A 6,498-nucleotide genomic window follows, 5' to 3' on the forward strand; every position below is an offset into this window, starting at 1 on the left:
AGGCAGGGTTAATTCAAACATTCCATTAGCTGCAATGTTTGAGGTTTTTTGGTCCCTGCATCCCCAAAGAGAAGGAATTCATGTTACTTCTGTTGTTAAATATATGTACAATTACTTTTTATAATATTTTTAAAAAATCAATCTTGGGGTCAATATAAGTGGTTCTAAATAAAATTATTATATTATGCTCCTCAACCTATATGTCACAGGGACTTTGGTGTCATTGAGATCAGAAGTATTAATCATTTCATCTTTCCTCTTGGTCAGTCTCATGACATCTGATGAAATCTTATTTTAGATAATTAGATGAGAAGATATTTCAGATTTTATCTGGAATATTGGGAGGTATATTGGTAAATGTTTTACATTTTAGGGCTGAAATGTCTTTCATAGTTCAGAAATTGAAGCCCAGGTGGCCATATCAGATCAAGTATTAAGTATTGAATGAAGAGGGTTTTGTTATTTAATTACAAAAATGAAGTAAAACTTTAAAAAATCTTATAGTGTACTACTAACGAAATAGTATATTAGGGTATTCAGAAAAACAGAACTAAGAGGAGATGATAGATATCTAAATATGTCTCTGTCTATATTTGTTTAAAGGAATTGGCTCACGTGATTGTCAAGTCTGAAATCTGTAGAGCTGGTTGGCCAGAAATTCAGGTAAGAGCTGATGTTGCAGTCTTCAGTCCAAAATCTGCAGGGCAGGCCAACAGGCTGAAAACTCAGGCAGGGCTTCTGTGTTGAAATACTGAGGAAGAAGAGCTTTTTTTCTTTTTTTCTTTTTTTCAGGAAACCTGTTTGCTCTTAAATTCTTTAACTGATTGGATCAGGCCCATCCACATTATGGAGGGTGATTTGTTTTACTTAAATGATTATAAATTGTAACCACATCTACAAATATCTTTACAGCGACATCTAGACTAGTGTTTGACAAAACCCCTGGGCACCCTAGACTAGTCAAGTTGATACAAAAATAACCAGCATGAGCAGATTCCAATTTGAACTAAATTCTGTCTGCTCAAGAATATGAGTCTAGTGATTGAATTTTTTCACGTCTATTTCCAAAGAGCACTGATTTTAAAAATTTAGGATGACTGAAGTTTTAGTTTGCTTTAAGACTCAGTTGACCAGTCATTTGAGGAAAATCTTTCAACAGTATATTTGCAATGTATTTAGCCATTCTAATCACTAGTTTTGCCTAACACAAGGTGGCTTGTGAAGTCATTCTGAATTATTTCGTGATGGTTGAAAGAAGGCCAACTATAATAAAACAATGCAAACAAATTAGTGAAGCTAAACAGGAAACACACTGGTGAACTCATTGCCATCATCTGGCATTTTCAATTTTGCTTCCAATTTAAAAATAGCTAACATGCACAATGTACTCTACTGTTCTACAGTGAAGATGGTCAGTAATGAGGTGTTTTCACAATTCAATGTAATCTCTCACTTCCATCTCTGATATTTCATTTACAAATGAATCAAGTCATGCAAATGATTTCAGGATAACCCCCACCCCACGAGTCCATAGTCCTAATGAGTTGTGAGTTGGGCATGTAAGAATATTAATAAATGTGGAAACGGTGACTCCTGGCATTGTTGCTAAACTTTAATATTGCATCGATGCTGTGGGACTAAATGTAAACACATCACTACTATGTTGCTGATAGATTAACTGTGGGAAAGCTAGTGATTATTTTTCAGATTTAGGACTATCAGTATAATTAACAAAGGGTTATTCAGATTATTTTAAATAAGACAATTATATATTACCTAAAAATACTTAGAACTAGTCCTTTTCCATGCATGTGGAAAATTAGGCTCAGCCAAGTTAAGAACTTGCTCAAAGCAGCAGACCCCCTCCAGGGCCTGCTTTTCACTACAGATTCTGAAACACAGAAAGAATTAAAATGCTTGCTCTTATATTTTTTTAACATAACAATGATTACTTATTCCTACCTTGTCTACCTTATCTTGCTTTTGTTTTCCTTTCTCATTGTTAGCACTATTTTAAAGGCGAAAGTTCTTTCCCTACTAAAAAGGCATTGCTTCCCAGGAAAGCCTGTCAGGTTGGGCCATTTTCATTGTACTCTCACTACATTGCAGTTTGTCTTTGGGAAGATCGAATTTAAATCTTCTTCTCATTTTAACTGGTCTTTTTCTAAATTGCAACTGGAATAGAATAGGAACAACAAGGAGTGCCTCTGTGTTGGGGGTGGTGGGGCTGGAGGCCAGGGACACAGTGGAAGGGAGCAAAGGGCTCCCCAGGTAGGATTTCAAAGGCATTGAATAGTGTTTTGTTAAAAGAAAAACAATTGGGCGTCCTCTCCCCTCCTGCAATGATGCCTAAGCTGCAGCTGCTGCAGAACAATTTTGACTACATAGGCACTCAGGTCAGGGTTGCGCTGTGGTTTCCATCTTCATCAAGTTGTCAGGAAGACAAATCTGTATTTTGCAGTCATTGAGCTATGCTAGATATTTATGACTGCATGGGTCTGCTCTTGAATTGTACTCATAAGCCAAAAAGGTGCCAGGTGCAGTGGCTCACGCCTCTAATCCCAACACTTTGGGAGACCGAGGTGGGCAGATCACCTGAGGTTGGGAGTTTGAGACCAGCCTGACCGACATGGAGAAACCCCACCTCTACTGAAAATACAAAATTTGCCAGGCATAGTGGTGCATGCCTGTAATCCCAGCTACTCGGGAGGCTGAGGCAGAAGAATCTCTTGAACCTGGGAGGCAGAGGTTGCGATGAGCCAAGATCAAGCCATTGCACTCTGGTCTGGGCAAAAAGAGCAAGACTCCGTTTCAAAACAAAACAAAAACAAAAATCATAACTGAAAAGGTATCAGAGGTCATTGAGTCCCGTGGCTTTCTAACTTTTTTTTTTTTTTTTTGGTAGCATAAAAACCCTTAAAATTCTTAATTGTAAACCCAATAAAAAACAAACAGGAAAAGAGGTATTGCTCTAATGCAGCCCCTAGGCTCTCTTCTCAGACATTGATGTTTCCTTGGAGGTTGGTATAAAAACTACTGTTACTGGTCTACCCTCTCATTTTATCAATTCATTTAACAAAAATATTTTGATCAAACACTCTGTAGCCAGCAGTATATTAAGTTTGGGAAAAACACCGCGCCTACAATGAGTAGAAATCCAGTCCCTAGCTTATCAGAGGAGACAGATAATTACAACATAGTAAATTCAATGACACAAAAGTAGCCCTGTGATATTATGAAAGTACAGAATGAGGGCTCCCTAATTCAGTCTGGGGACATTGAGTCTGAGACTGAGTCTCTAAGACTGAGCAAATTAGCAAGGAATTGTGTGGTGGGGGAGGTGGGGCTGGAGGCCAGGGACACAGTGGAAGGGAGCAAAGGGCTCCCCAGGTAGGATTTCAAAGGCATTGAATAGTGCTTTGTTAAAAGAAAAACAACTGGGCGTCCTCTCCTTGAGTGTGGGGAAGAGTATAATCCAGACTGAAGAATGGAGTAAGTAGCTAAGGGTATATTCTGGAAGCTACCCCAGAACCAAATTGGAAGTGGTTTTTTTTTTTTTTTTTTTTTTTTTTTTTTTTTTTTTGAGACGGAGTCTCGCGCTGTCGCCCAGGCTGGAGGGCAGTGGCCGGATCTCAGCTCACTGCAAGCTCTGCCTCCTGGGTTTACGCCATTCTCCTGCCTCAGCCTCCTGAGTAGCTGGGACTACAGACGCCCGCCACCTCGCCCGGCTAGTTTTTTGTATTTTTTTAGTAGAAACGGGGTTTCACCGTGTTAGCCAGGATGGTCTGGATCTCCTGACCTCGTGATCCGCCCGTCTGAGCCTCCCAAAGTGCTGGGATTACAGGCTTGAGCCACTGCGCCCCGCGGAAGTGGTTTTATGTAGCACACTGCGAAGTGGCAACTGGTGAAGAGGTGGGTATAGAAGGCCCTGAGCATTGTCTTGATTCTTTAGAAGATCGGTCATTACTGAAGGCCTTTAAGGAGGGAAGCAACAAGGCCAAATTAGAGTTTTAGATTAACAGGAATGATACATTTAATGAGAACAATGAGATGCAGGAAGACCTGTCAGGAGTGTATAGAAGCTCACTAACGGACTATAATAGCAGAAGCAAGTTATCTTGAAGTTCCAGGAACAGTCAGGTAGAGATACCCAGTAAGACTGGATAGGTATCTTGAATCTGGAACCTTGGAGTCCTCAGACTGAGGACTATTCCCAGTATATACATCAAGTCACTAACGTAGGACAAAAGGTTGCTACAGTCCTATTATTTTATGGTTATTATAAGTGTACCGGGACTCTAAAAGGAACTTGTTTGTATAATGCTATACTATACAAGGTACGTAGCCCAGGAAGTGACCAGCCTGATGTGTGCTATAACCCATCCTTTTTCCTACTGCCCATAAAAACAGGCAAACTTCTAGTTTTCCCAGTCTATGCTTTCCGAGAAAAGAGAAGCATATCTATAGGTGACTGGAAATATGATGAGTGGCCCCCTGAATCATACAGTACTATGGGCCTGCTACTTGGGCACAAGATGGCTTGTGGAGATACCAGATCCCCATTTGCATGCTGTACCAAATCATGCGGTTACAAGCTGTCTTACAAATAATCACTAATGAAACCAGCAGAGCCTTGACTATTCTGGCCCAGCAAGAACCTCAGATGAGAAATGCTATCTATCAAAATAGCTCGGCTCTCAACTACTTGCTAGCAGCTGAAGGAGGGGTCTGTGGGAAATTTAACCTTACTAATTGCTGTCTACACTTAGATGATCAAGGGCAAGTAGTTGAAGACATAGTTAGAAATATGACAAAACTGGCAGATGTGCCCATGCAAGTGTGGCATGGATTTGATCCTGGGGCCATGTTTGGAAAATGGTTCCCAGTGCTAGGAGGATTTAAAACTCTTATAATAGGAGTTATAATAGTAACAGGAAGCTGCTTACTGCTCCCTTACTTGCTACCTGTACTTCTTCAAATAAAAAGCTTCATCGTTACCTTAATTCACCAAAATGCTTCAGCACAAGTGTACTATATGAATCACTATCGATCTGTCTTGCAAGAAGACATGGGTAGTGAGGATGAAAGTGAGAACTCCCACTAATGAGTGAGGTTCTTAATGTGGAGGAATAAGGAAGGAGACCACCCCTCATATTGTCTTATGACCAATTTCTGCCTCAAAGGAAAAATAGGAGTTAAAGAAAAGACAGAAGTGAAATCAGTAAGACAGCCCAGCACTGCATTCCAGGCCTGGTAGTTAAAGATTGACCCCTGATCTAACCAGTTATGTTATCTATAGATTCCAGACATTGCATGGAAAACCACTGTGAAAATCCCCGTCCTGTTCTGTTCTGTTCTGATTACCAGTGCATGCAGCTCCCAGTCACGTACCCACTACTTGCTCAGCCGATCACGACCCTCTCACGTGGACCCCCTTAGAGTTGTAAGCCCTTAAAAGTGACAGGAATTGCTCACTCGGGGAGCTCAGTGTTTGGAGACGTGAGTCTGCCAATGCTCCCAGCTGAATAAAGCCCTTTCCTTCCACAACTTGGTGTCTGAGGGGTTCTTGTCCTGCTACAGAGCTTCCTGCAGTTTCATTAAAAACTTTATTATTTGGGAACAACACTATGCAGTCACTAAAATCATGCTTTCAGAGTATTTAAAGGCATATGCAAATATTGATCAGTCTTCTTACACTAAACATCATGATGTGGTTTTCTTATGTGGATACAGTAAAAGAAAAATTGTGGGAATAAGCCAGTGTTCACAGCATGTCAAGTGCTCTCTTGAATGGAGTAATTGCAGGTAGCCCAAATGTTCTCTCAATCACTAGTGGTGGTAGAACAAATGCAAAGCTGGTACTCCAAGTTTTCTGTACATGCTTTTCTGATAGTGCCTAGGAATGATGCTTTTTGCCTAAAAACAGGAAAACTGGGAGGTCTTTATTGGAACTTTCTTGCCATAGCCAAATAATAATCTGTGATGAATATCATCTAACAAATTGATAGCTGACCTTAATGGAACATAGATACTCAAAAGTTATCTTTTAAGCATTTGCTACTTTAATTAGAAGAATTTGAACAATTCATTCAATATCATTGTTACAATATTCCATGACTATTTTCAATATGCTCAAAGCAACTTGCAAGTTTTACAAATTCTTTGCTACAGTATTACCCGCTTATTCTGATCCATAAAAGCTCTGTAGTTACACACTGTTAACATGTTAATGGCACATCTTACCAGCAACTTGCTGCACTTCCCAGTTATCAATAGAGGTTATGTAAAATACTTGGATAAGGACAGCCCGATCCAATATCGAGTTTTCTACAGAACAAAATATCTCCCAGTAGTAATTCAGCAAATTAGCTTCAAGAATGTGAGTAAAGGTATGTGTAATGTTGGATTCTGCAGATCTACCTGCAGAAACAGATCTACCTGCAGAAAGGCAGGTAGAATTACCGTTAGGAAACACAAGCAGCCTTAGCACCATGGTAA

The sequence above is a fragment of the Macaca fascicularis genome, chromosome 5 (assembly GCF_037993035.2).
Source record: "Macaca fascicularis isolate 582-1 chromosome 5, T2T-MFA8v1.1".
In the NCBI taxonomy this organism is placed as follows: domain Eukaryota; kingdom Metazoa; phylum Chordata; class Mammalia; order Primates; family Cercopithecidae; genus Macaca; species Macaca fascicularis.